The 13,552-nt window shown below is 46.0% G+C and overlaps 1 long non-coding RNA gene across 1 annotated transcript in view; it reads right to left on the bottom strand.

The window, feature by feature from the left end:
* Positions 1 to 1,846: 1,846 nt before the first annotated feature.
* LOC139276123 (uncharacterized) overlaps positions 1,847 to 13,552 on the bottom strand; it is a 29,527-nt gene continuing 17,821 nt past the window's right edge. Inside the window, exon 3 of the long non-coding RNA XR_011595817.1 lies at positions 1,847 to 3,328. This is a non-coding gene — a long non-coding RNA (uncharacterized lncRNA). The remainder of the gene's footprint in view (positions 3,329 to 13,552) is intronic.

The following is a 13,552-nucleotide window of genomic DNA, read 5'->3' as shown; positions in this document are numbered from 1 at the left end:
GCGACCCCTCTAAGGAATTGGTTCTGACATGTGATGCATCGTCCTATGGGGTTGGGTGCGTGTTGCAGCAGAGTAATGCTGAGGGCCAACTACAACCTGTGGCTTATGCTTCCAGGTTGCTCTCGCAAGCAAAACGGGGATATAGGATGGTTGAGAAGGAGGCACTCGCGTGTGTCTATGGTGTAAAAAAAAATGCATCAGTACCTTTTTGGCAGGAGGTTAGAATTAGAAACGGACCACAAGCCGTTAACGTCTCTGTTGTCAGACAGCAAGGTTGTCAATGCCAACGCGTCAGCCCACATACAGCGATGGGCTCTCACGCTGGCTACTTGTGACTACTCCATCCGGCACCGGCCTGGCACCGAAAATTGCGCTGACGCGTTCAGCAGGCTTCCACTGGCCACCACTGAGGGGGCAGCGGAGCAAAGCGCTGAGATGGTCATGGCCGTTGATGCCTTTGACAGCGCAGGCTCCCCCATCACAGCCCACCAGATCAAAATCTGGACAAACAGAGATCCCTTCCTATCTCTGATTAAGAAATGTGTCCTGACTGGGGATTGGTCGCCCGCACACGGAGCCCTGAGGAGGTCAGACCGTTCCACAGACGGATGGATGAGCTCTCCATCCAAGCTGGCTGCCTACTGTGGGGCAGCCGGGTAGTCATGCCACAGAGGGGCAGGGAGGCATTCATCCAGGGAACTCCACAGTGAGCATCCAGGCATCGTTCTGATGAAGGCCATTGCCCGGTCACATGTTTGGTGGCCGGGAATTGATTCAGACCTGGAACACTGTGTTCGCAGGTGCACGACATGTGCCCAGCTGGGTAATGCCCCCAGGGAGGCCCCGCTCAGCCCGTGGCCCTGGCCCACCAGGCCATGGTCACGCATTCATGTAGACTACATGGGCCCGTTCATGGGAAAAATGTTTCTCAGTGTGGTAGATGCGTACTCGAAATGGATCGAGTGCATCATTTTGAATTCGTGCACGACATCCACCACTGTGGAGAGTCTACGTGCAGTCTTTGCAACCCATGGCTTGCTGGACATCCTTGTTAGCGATAACGGCCCATGTTTCAGGAGCTACGAATTCCGGGAGTTCATGTCGGGCAATGGCATCAACCATGTCAGGACAGCACCGTTCAAGCCGGCTTCCAATGGCCAGCGGAATGTGCGGTCCAAATCATTTAACAAGGCGTGCTCAGGATTCAAGGACCCTCCCTTCAATGCCGCCTATCGCGCCTCCTGTTGGCCTATAGGTCCCGACCGCACTCGCTCACAGGGGTCCCGCCCACTGAGCTACTTATGAAACGAACACTCAAAACTCGGTTATCCCTCATTCACCCAGTCCTGACCGACATAGTTGAAGGCAAGCGCCAGTCCCAAAATGAGTACCATGACCGTAATTCAAGGGGGAGATGTATAGAAATAAATGACCCGTTATGCATCCACAATCACGCCGTGGGGCCAAAATGGCTTGAGGGTAATGTAATAGACAAAGAGGGGAACAGGATCAACGTGGTTAAACTTAACAATGGGCAGATATGCCGTAAGTATCTGGACCAACTAAAAAAAAGGTTCAGCACAGACACTGAGGAACCTGAGGAAGAGCATGAACGAGCAACAAGAACATTCAGCAGCATGCACAGTCCCGGCGGTCAGCCCGGACAGGCCGGAATCACCACAGGTGACAGACACTCTCGCCAAGGCTCAACAATTAGAGCCCCAACTGCGGCGCTCCACGAGGGAGCGTAGATCACCTGAAAGACTCAACCTATGATCCCAATAAGACTTTGGGGGAGAGGTGATGTCATGTATATAACCTCTATGTAACACTGTAAGTTTCTGGATTCTTTTACCTCAATCTGGTTCAGTAAAATTACTGAGTCGAATACCTCTTGTGCTTTGAACAAAGCAATCTTTATTTTTACCGGCCGGTAAGACCTATCAGACAGAAGATATACTCTCTGGATAGAGCGTACACACTCCCTACGGATAGGTGAAGTTACATCGCAAAGCGTCAACAGTTATACAGTTTTGAAATCAGTTAACAAAATACAATTAGATTGACATTCTAACTCAGCCACTCATTAGTCAATCTATATGAGATGTTTTTATGAAAGCTCAAGCATTGCCTCTAAATGTTTCAATCTAGTGGTGTGACTATTAACTGAGACCTTACAATTCTGCAGATTTATTTCATGTTACAATTAGATGTTATTGGCAGGATTAGTGACTTGAAACCTTGAGAAAGACTGTTAGCTATGCTGATGTTGCACTATTTGCAATCTGACATTCTCCCAACTATTCTTCCATGGCTTATACATTTTCATATATCCCGTTTACTTTACTGTCCTTAATTCCATATATTCCGTTCAGATATCCACATCCCTCCTTTTATCATTCTATGATAACATTTAGGATCATTCTAGGAGTATTGCATTCACACTCCCTTTCCCGAATCATATTATTGTTGAGTAGTTCTCTAGTTTGTTGGATCATAACCCGGGAACCCTTGACCACAAGAGGGTCTGCTAACCTTGTCATCATTACTTTACAGCAGAGGTTAAGGCAACCAACAATCAAACAGCAGGTAATTATTACGATGAGAACAATTGCCCCATGTATTAGATAGGATCTCCAAGATCCACCCAGAAACCATTCAAACCTGCTAAGTTCTTTTGCTGGTGTGGATAACTTCTTCACCTCCCTCCTTATGTGATCGGCAAGGTGGGTTATGTTTTCTGAACTATCAGGAATGTAAGTGCAACATTCAGATCCTATCAGGGCACACGTTCCCCCTTTCTCAGCTAACAGGTAATCGAGGGCCATTCGGTTTTGTAATGCTACAGTCCTTATCGCTACCATTTCAGCTGTGATGCCCTCCAGAGCCTCAGCAGTGCGGTTAGCTACCTGTTCCAATATCGTTTCTTTGAATCCATCTAACAGTCTCAGTTAGGGTCAGGGGAACGGTGCGCAAAGGAATTCCCCCTTTGGAATGTATAGGAATATGTGAACACACCCAGCATCTAGTGAAGTGCCCTTTTTCCGCATAAACGTAAGACATATACAAAAAGGTGTTTACATGGAGCTCTCGCCTTTGTCTTCCTTCCCGTGCGCCAAAACTGTCATATATCAACACTATTATGCAGACAGTGGCATACAGACACAGTCTCATCTTATAAATAGTCCAATTATTTAGCTGATAAAAAGATTTCTGTTTTCCCGTTTCCCTTCTTCAGGTCTCCGTCAGTGTATTTGGCTGTCTTACGGGTAAAAGTTCAAACTGATCCTCCTTCAACTGCCTTGTTCAGCTATGGGGAAGAGGAGATCTGGAACAGAAACAGGAATTAGACTAACCAGCAAAATTTGTTTAAATGGTGATGAGCTTGCAGTGGTGCAGGGGAACCCAGGCACTTTTCCCCTCAACCTTGGCTGCAGTGGGGGTAGTGAGTGACACCTGAAAAGGCCCCTCCCATTGTGGCTCTAATCCCTTCCGAATCCATACTTCCCTGGTGCCACGAGGGACAATTCGGGTAAAACTGGGAGGTCGAGGTGAGCATCTTGAACCTGGTTGTGAACTAGTCGCAGAGCCTGAGTCAGAGAAAGAACATAGGTGGTCATCAGTCTAGCTGAGATCTCATATCTAGGAACAATTTCCCTCATTAACACCTTAACAACAGTCTGAGTCTTATTGTCCAGGTTAGGGTAGGCTTCAATCCATCTGATAAACACATCTACTATTACTAACACATATTTGTAACACTGAACTTTTTGCAACTCAATGTAGTCCAATGTCTCAAAGGGACCTTCGGGTAGGGGCGTTTTACCCCAATCACAGGGAACTCCCTTCCCTGGATTATGTTGCTGGCCAACCAGGCAACGACTACTGATGTTCTGGGTGAGCGCCTGGAGTCTAGGGTGCCCCCAAGTAGCCAAAAGTGTGCTCCACAATGAGTAGCAAAATGCATACATTCAATAACTCATAGAGCCAACTTGTCAGACATGCAAGTCTGTTCCGCGGGAGTGGTCCAGAGTTTAGAAACATTGTCATAAGTACATGCATAAGATTTCCACAACAGTTTATCTTTTTCAGGAGCGTCCTTCTGTGCTTTTATAACATCTTGAATGGTTGGCATTGGTTTTTCCGAGGCTAACTTATCCTTCGCAGGATTTTTAGTCTGACTCATAATTTTGGGCACTACCATCTGTTGGTCACGAGAGGCCTGTTTGGCCTCTTGGTCAGGACAACGATTCCCTATATCAACCAGAGAATTTCCGGTAGTATGGGCGGTACATTTGACAATGGCAATGCGTTTGGGGAACCTGAGGGCTTGCAACAAATCAGATACTAACTGTTTATGAGATATCTCATTCCCCTGTGAGGTTAGGAATCCCCTATTTTTCCATAATTGTCCGAAATCATGGACCACCCCAAAGACATACCGAGAGTCGGTATAGATATTGACTTTGAGATCTTTGGCCAAGATACAGGCTCGGGTGAGGGCGAATAGTACAGCTTGTTGAGCAGAATAGGCGGTTTCAAAAGCGGCAGATTCCAAGACCTGATTCTCCTGGTTTACTATGGCGTATCCTGAGATTCGTGTATCTTCTGGATTAATAGAAGTACTTCCGTCAACATACATAAACAATCATGACTGGGTTCTTCCTCATCTTGGGTTGGCTCAGTAAGAATACAGTCTGGATCTTCCATTGGTACATCAACTAAATCTTCCCTGACTGATGTGGCCTCTTAAATTAAAGATAAGCAATCATGACTGGGTTCTTCCTCATTGCCCTGCACTGGGATCTCAATCGGATCAATGGGAGTATAACCCACTTGGGAGGGGTCCTCTGTCCACACATGAGGATCCACATAGTCAGGTATGTCCGAGCCAGTATGATGCTGTAGAGTCGTTAAGACCTTCTCGGAGTCCCCATGAAATTGGACTGTTCGGCCATGTTTTACGATTTGCACATCCCGGCTGGTAGGGTCAGCCTCATCTATGGCCTTGCGTACCATAACTCCCAAATCTTTAGCATGGTGAGGGGCTAATACTTCACGCATAATATGCGGTGCCATTGTTAGGGGCTGTTTCCACAGATTCTTATCCACTTCCACAAAATCTGCCTCTCTTTCCAGTCCAGTCACTCTAGCCCTTAATAGAATTCCCTTCACTTCCCCTTCGTGATCCTGATAAAAGTTCTGCAGGTCCTGATTCTTTCCACTGGGATCGTATGCTAGGGTCACGTGATAGGGTGCCTGCGGCAGGTCCAGAGACCACCACTGAGGGGTTCTAGTGGTATAATACTGCTGCTTAAGGGTTTCCTGTTTTACAATAATCCCATTATCTCCATACTCCAAATGCAACTGGAATTTGCAAAGGAGGTCTCTAGCCATCAAGTTACAGTCCAGATTGGTTGTGATAACAACTCGATGTTCCACCGATTCTTCCTGGTAACCCATTTTAACCGGTTCTGACACTGGGAATGTCGAGATTTGTCCCAGGAATCCTGAAAGTTCCTGTGTTTCAGTAGAGGCAGGGAGTTTAAGCTTTGATTGTACAGAAGACATGAAGGCTCCCGTATCTATCAAAAAGGGTTGCCACTCATTCAGAATGGGTTCGTCGTCCGGGGAGGATCCCTGCACAATCAAACTGCGTAGTCAATCGGGGGACAATTGACCAAAGGGGTTGTTTCTGGGAGAAGTTAGTGTAAGATCCTCCTCTCCCCCCTTGCCCCCCTCCTCTTCCTCCTCTTCCTTTTCCATGCTGACGGTAGGGGCAATTTTTATTCCAATGTCCTTCCTGCCCACAATTAAAACAGTCAATTCCTCTTACCTAGTCCCGGCCTCTTCCCATACCATGCCGGGGACAATAGGGAGGTTTATTAGCAGGGCTCGGGCCGTTTGGTTGTTTAGTATAACCGTATCCTTGCTTATCCATCCAATCCTGTATGCAACACTACGGTTCTATTGATCCTTCCTCCCGAGATGGCTCTTCCTTTCTAGTCACGTATTCAGTCTTGACCCGGGTTGGGGGCGCACCTCCCCCCTCCCCTTTCTTTTCCTGCCAATAATATCTAACTGTCCTCTCCATCTGTCCGGATAGCGTGAGCAATCAAATAGTTGTTTGAAGATCACAGACATCTATAGAGAGGTGGTCTGCAGCTTGTTGTGCATCAGGGTTTGGCATTGGTCTGACAGGGAATTGGTGTCGGGACTTTGGGATCTTGGAAATCATTTCTAGGCCGGAGGATGTTTCAGAGCTGTCTGACTGCTTGACAGTTCTGCGTCTCGATCGGCGGGGGTGTTTGCTATGTCTTTCACAACTTGGACTGGTAGATTGACTAGAAGATTTACGGGACTGTTTGTGATGTCGAGATATAGTTCTGCCCTTTCGAGTGTGAGATCTGGTCCTTTCGGCTATATTGCTTGTAAACTGGGGATCCGAATCGCTATCAGAGGATGAGGAGTCAGTTTGGGTTTGTTGCTTTGGTGATATGGGGTTGTTCCTAACTCTTTTTGCCGGAGTGTTAGGTGGAGGGTGTTGGGAAGAGGACTGGAGCAAGAGGCCAGGGGGTGCGGGAGGCGCCGTTGGGCGCTGAGTCAGTGGCCACTCATCAATTTCATCATTAGCCTCGGTTAACACAAAGCCAGCTATTTTTACTACGTAGTCGGTCAATACCTTTCTTAGAGGTCCCAGAGGATCTCTTAGTAAGTTTCTCGTGTGCACATTCTCTTTTTTTTTTAAAGACGTCTACAGTTTTAACATGTGTTCCCTCTGTCAATGCAAGTCCTAATTTAATAGCATTTGTTTGCCAACTTGACAGAAGTGATGCATCTTTTAATTAATTTTTTTTTTAACAATCCCAGTGCTTTTTTTTTTTACTACCTCTACACTTCTAGTGCCACCTAGAGGCCACTGGTCATCTCCTAATAATTTGTTCAGGGCTCCTGATAATTTTCTAAAGTCTTCAGCTCTTTCAGGGAATTCCTCACGTAGCTTTTGTAGCGGACTATCCGCATCCGTTGTTTTATCCAACTGATTACCCATTTTCACGCTGCCCCTCGTATTACCGTGTCGTTACGCGTTCGTGTCGTCGTGCAATTTAAACAAACTTAAAAATAGACACAGACTTTACAGAAACTAACACTGACTTTTAACCAACTCCAAATAAACAAACTTTACTAATGCTAACACTGATCCGCGTCACCGCGCGATTTAGAACACTTAAGATTCCCGCGTCGCCCCGCGGTTCGCGTCGCTGCGCAATCCGCGTCGCCCCGCGGTTCACGTCGCCGCGCAATCCGCGTCGCCCCGTGGCTCGTGTCGCCGCGCGATTAGAATACTTAAGATAAACAAAGACTCTAACACTGATCCGCGTCGCCGCGCGATTTAAAACACAAGGTAAACAAAGACTCTACTAATCTAACACTGATCCGCGTCGCCGCGCGATTTAGAACACTTAAGATTCCCGCGTCGCCCCGCGGTTCACGTTGCCGCGCGATTAGAATACTTAAGACTTTAAAACACTTAAAACTAACAAAGACTTACCGACACTAGCACTGACTTTCGCGGTCCGCATTGCTGCGCCTTCGCGTCGGCCCACGTTTACTCGGGTGCGTGCTGCCGCACGTCCCACGTGTTCACGCTGCCGTGCGTCTGCGTCAGCCCTCCTTTACTCGGCCGCACTCTTGCGCCGCTGCGCGTCTGCGTCACTACGCGTCTGCATCACTGCGCGTTCGCTTCACTACGCGTTAGCGTCGCTGCGCGTTCGCGTCAGCCCTCCACTCGGCCGCACGCTCGCGCCGCTGCACGTCTCGCATCGCTGCGCGTCAGTGCCGCTGCGCGTTCGCGTCGGCCCTCCTCCTCTCGGCCGCACGCTCGTGCCGCTGCGCGTCTCGCGTCGTTTGCGCGTCAGCGCCGCTGCGCGTTCGTGTCGGCCCTACCTTCCGAGTTGCTGCGGGATTTAAATTCAATCAGAGCCTAGACGGGCCAAGTGATATACAAGGTCGACGTCATACCTGATTTGAACACCTATCCTCTATTTAATTCCCTGTGAGCCTAATTTTCTAAATTTGATTTCTTATGAGCCTTATTTAATTTCTTTTAGTCTCCAAATTTCCCTATCCTTTCGCGTCACTGCGCAGTTTAAATCCAATCAGTCAATGAAAGCCCTAATTTAATGGAGTATTTCTGCCAACTGGACAGGAGTGATTTTTTTTTTTACTGCAGTGGAATTTTTCTCATAATTTAAAATCTCAGAACATTTTTTTTTAGCACCTATTTAGTACGTTACTTTTTTTTTATAACTAGAGAGAAGTCTGGCACATAGGCTGTGGACTGCTTTTCGTTATCTCAATTGTTCCAGCCTCAAGGTCGTGTTATTTAATATAATTTTTTTTTAAAATCCTTTTGAATCCATCTCAGTTGTTTTGCTGTGCCTTCTCTGAATGTTTTCTTTCAACAAGTTTTTCTTTTTTTTTTTAACCACCGGGACCATGTAATTTTTTTTTTCAACAAACCTATCCTTTGGGCATTTCCTGGCTCCGTAACTTATCATCCGAATATACGTAATTCAATAAGGTTCACACTCTTAAACTTCCCACATACAGGACAACACTACGAAGGGTTAAAACAAACTTTCATTCTGTTTGAGATAAAACAAACCACAACTCCCCGGCTTTTTTTACAGTAAAAATCACAGAAGCATTTCTCATTTAAACAGACATTCACAAGAGTCTCTTTTCTTTCCTATTAATTTTTGGATCCATGATTGATCATCCATCCCTATCTAGCTCTAACTATCTTTCCAAGTCGCCGCTTGGTTTGCGTCATCGCGCAATTTCCCTATCTCTATCCCTATTCTAAGTTTGAAAGGTATTCACCAGATTGTCCTGGATCTCGTTCAGACACTACCTGAGAACCAGCGAGTGGCTAAACTTTCCTCAGACTTTTGAAACCGGGGGAAACTGGAGCAGTATTGAAATCATACTCACTCCAGTGGCCACTTTCCCCTCGTCTCGTCCAAGGCTAGTCTGGCTCTTAATTCGCAAGTTTTCGGCAGTCGTCCGTTGAGATCCCACTTCTGACACCAAATGTAAATTCCTGGATTCTTTTACCTCAATCTGGTTCAGTAAAATTACTGAGTCGAATACCTCTTGTGCTTTGAACAAAGCAATCTTTATTTTTACCGGCCGGTAAGACCTATCAGACAGAAGATATACTCTCTGGATAGAGCGTACACACTCCCTACGGATAGGTGAAGTTACATCGTAAAGCGTCAACAGTTATACAGTTTTGAAATCAGATAACAAAATACAATTAGATTGACATTCTAACTCAGCCACTCATTAGTCAATCTATATGAGATGTTTTTATGAAAGCTCAAGCATTGCCTCTAAATGTTTCAATCTAGTGGTGTGACTATTAACTCAGACCTTGCAATTCTGCAGATTTATTTCATGTTACAATTCGATGTTATTGGCAGGATTAGTGACTTGAAACCTTGAGAAAGACTGTTAGCTATGCTGATGTTGCACTATTTGCAATCTGACATTCTCCCAACTATTCTTCCATGGCTTATACATTTTCATATATCCCGTTTACTTTACTGTCCTTAATTCCATATATTCCGTTCAGATATCCACAACACCACTGCATATACTTAAGCAATGCACACCTTGACCACAGGGGGTGAACTTGTGGGAGACACTCCTTACCTGGTGATCCAGGTATATAAAGGGAGGTCCCACACAGGGTCATCACTTCTTGGTCCTGTGAATAAAGGTTTAGGTCATAGAGTGACCTTGTCCATAGAATGTGCCTCGTGTGGGTTTTGTGCCATTGAGTAGGGACTTTGCAGCAGCCACCTCCTGTGCCATGTGGGAAGCCCAGGATGCTTCTCGTGTCTCATGTGCAGGAAGTGCCATCAGCTGGAGGAGCTCAAGCTCCGAGTTTTGGAGCTTGAACAGCGGCTGGCATCACTGCAGTGCCTCCGCGAGGCTGAGAGCTACGTTTCAGGAGGTGGTCACTGTGCAGCTTAAGAGTTTACAAGCAGATAGGGAATGGGTGACCACCAGAAAAGGAGGACCTGGCAGGTTGCGCAAGGGTCCCCTGAGTGCATCTCAGTCTCTAACCAGTATTTGAGTACAAGTGAGTGCAATGGTTCTTTTAGGGAATGCAACCGCGCCAAGACCACAGCATCATGGGTGGCTCAGCTGTACAGCATTGGAGGAAGAAGGTCAATAATGCAATAGTGATAGGGGATTCAATAGTTAGAGCAACAGACCAGCATTTCTGCAGTCGCAGACGAGATTCCAGGATGATGTTGCCTCCATGGTGCCAGGGTCAAGGATGTCACTGAGCGGCTGCAGGACATTGTGAGGAGGGGGCGGGGTGAACAGCCAGAAGCCATGGTCCATATCGGTATCAATGACATAGATAGAAAGAGGGATGCGGTCCTGCAGGCAGAATTTAGGAAGCTAGGGAAAAGATTAGTAAGCAGGACTTCAAAGGTAGTAATCTCCGGATTACATTTGGGGTGCCACACGTGAGTAAGTACAAAAATAGGTAGATAGAGCAGATGAATGTATAGCTAGAGAGATGGTGCAGGAAGGAAGGCTTTAGATTCCTGAGGAATTGGGACTGGTTCTGGAGAAGGTGAGACCTGCACAAGTTGGACGGGCTGCACCTCAACAGGGCTGGGACCAGTATCTTCGCTGGGGGGTTTGCTAGTTTGGTTGGGGAGGGTTTAAACTAGCTTGGCAGGGGGATGACAATCTGTGCATAGATTTGGATAGAAATGGAAGGCAATAAATTAGTAAGTGAGTTTGGATGGCAGAGGAAGCAAAGGCTAGAAAATAGACAACAAAAGAACATAAGAAATAGGAGCAGGAGTTGGCCATTTGACCCCTTGAGCCTGCTCCGCCATTTAATAAGATCATGGCTGATCTGATCATGGACTCAGTTCCACTTCCCTGCCTGCTCCCCATAACCCTTTATTCCCTTATCGCTCAAAAATCTGTCGATCTCCATCTTAAATATATTCAGTGACCCAGCCTCCACAGCTCTCTGGGGCAGAGAATTCCACAGATTTACAACCCTCCGAGAGAAGAAATTCCTCCTCAGCTCAGTTTTAAATGGGCGACCCCTTATTCTGAGACTATGCCCCCTCGTTATAGTTTCCCCTACGAGTGGAAATATCCTCTCTGCATCCACTTTATCAAGCCCCCTCATTATATTATATGTTTCGATAAGATCACCCCTCATTCTCCTGAACTCCAATGAGTATCGGTCTAACCTACTCAACCTATCTTCATGTCAATCTACTCATCTCTAGAATCAACCGAGTGAACCTTCTCTGAACTATCTTCAATGCAAGTATATCTTTCCTTAAATATGGAGAAAAAACTGTACGCAGTACTCACGGTGTGGTCTCGCCAATACCCTGTATAACTGTAGCAGGACTTCTCTGCTTTTATACTCTATCCCCCTTGCAATAAAGGCCAATATTCCATTTGCCTTCTTGATTATTTGCTGTACCTGCATACTAACGTTTTGTGTTTCATGCGCAAGGACCCCCAGGTCCCGCTGTACTACAGCACTTTGCAATTGTTCTCATTTAAATTTCACATTTAAACCTCACATTTTCCCACATTATACTCCATCTGCCAAATTTTTGCCCACGCACTTAGCTTGTCTATATCCCTTTGCAGATTTTTGTTGTCCTCCTCACAAGTTGCTTTCCCACACATTTTTGTATTATCATCAAACTTGGTTACATAATACTCGTTCCCTTCTTCCAAGTCATTCATATAGATTGTAAATAGTTTGTAAATAGTTGAGGTCCCATAACCGATCCCTGCGACACCCCACTAGTTACAGTTTGCGAACCGGAGTATGACCCATTTATCCTGACTCTCTGTTTTCTGTTAATTAGCCAATCCTCTATCCATGTAATATATTACCTCCAGCCACATGAACTTTTATCTTTTGCAGTAACCTTTTATGTGGCACCTTATCGAATGCCTTCTGGAAATCCAAATACACCACATCCACTGGTTCCCCCTTATCCACCCTGCTCATTACATCCTCAAAGAACTATCCCTCCTCGTCCTTCTTGCCTTGTCTGCAGCCTTTGACATGGTTGACCACTCTATCCTTCTCCAATGCCTCTCCATTGTCGTCCAGCTGGGTGGGACTGCACTTCCCTGGTTCCATTCTTATCGACCTAATTGTAGCCAGAGAATCACCTTTAACGGGTTCTCTTCCCACTCCGGCATTGTTACCTCTGGTGTCCCCAAGGATCTATCGGTCCCCTCCTTTCGACCACTTATCCACAGCATAACTAAGACCCACCTATTTCCACCTCCATAACATCGGCCGTCTCCGCCCTTCACATTCTACTCTATGTAAACTAGAGGTGATCCAAAACTCGGCTGCCCGTGTCCTAACTCGTACCAAGTTCCACTCACCCATCACCCCTGTGCTCGCTGACCTACATTGGTTACCGGTTAAGTAACACCTCAATTTCAAAATTCTCATCCTTATTTTCAAATCCCTCCAAGGCCTTGCCCCTTCCTATCTCTGTAATCTCCTCCAGCCCCACAACCCCATGAGATGTGTGCGCTCCACTAATTCTGCCCTATTAAGCATCCATGATTGTAATGCCTCAACCATTGCTGTCTGTTACCTCGGCCCCAAGCTCTGGAACTCCATGCCTAAACTTTGTGCCTCTCTACCTCTCTTTCCTCCTTCAAAAAGCTCCTTAAAACATACCTCTCCTGCACTAATTTTTACTTGTGTGGCTCGGTGTCAAATTTTTATTGCATAGTACTCCTGTGAAGTACCTTGGGACGTTTCACTACATTAAAGATACTATATAAATACAAGTTGTTTTAGTTCTTGTTGTTGTTTGGGAAAAGCCAATTTTACTAAGCTGTGATGTGAATTAGCAAAAGTGGACTGGAAACAACTATTTGAAGGTAAATCAGTGTTAGAGCAGTGGGTGGCATTCAAGGAGGAAATATGCAGAGTCCAGAGCAAACGTTCCCATGAAGAAAAAGGGTGGGACTGCCAAATCGAGAGCCCCCTGGATGTCAAGGAGAATACATGGTAGGATAAGGAAAAAAAAAGGAAGCTTTTGTCAGATACCGCGAGCTCAATACTGCAGAAAGTTTAGAAGAGTATAGAAAGTGTAGGGGTGAAATTAAAAAGGAAATGAGGAAAGCAAAAAGAGAGCATGAAAAACTAATGACAAGTAAAATCAAGGAAAATCCAAAGATGTTTTATAAATGCACAAAGGAAAGAGTAGTGTCTGTTAGGGATAGTGGATGCATTGGTTGTAATTCTGGGGAGGTCCCAGCTGATTGGAAAACTGCAAATGTAACGTCCCTATTTTAAAAAGGAGGCAGACAAAAAACAGGAAACTATAGACCGGTTAGCCTAACATCTGTGGTTGGGCAAATGTTGGAGTCCATTATTAAGGAAGCAGTTGCAGGACATTTGGAAAGCATAATACGGTCGAACGAATCAAACTGGTAGCAATGCGGT

This window comes from Pristiophorus japonicus, chromosome 11, assembly GCF_044704955.1.
Source record: "Pristiophorus japonicus isolate sPriJap1 chromosome 11, sPriJap1.hap1, whole genome shotgun sequence".
Taxonomy (NCBI): Eukaryota; Metazoa; Chordata; class Chondrichthyes; family Pristiophoridae; genus Pristiophorus; species Pristiophorus japonicus.
Note: the sequence above shows the minus strand (reverse complement) of the source record. Positions and strands in the feature narration are given on the sequence as shown.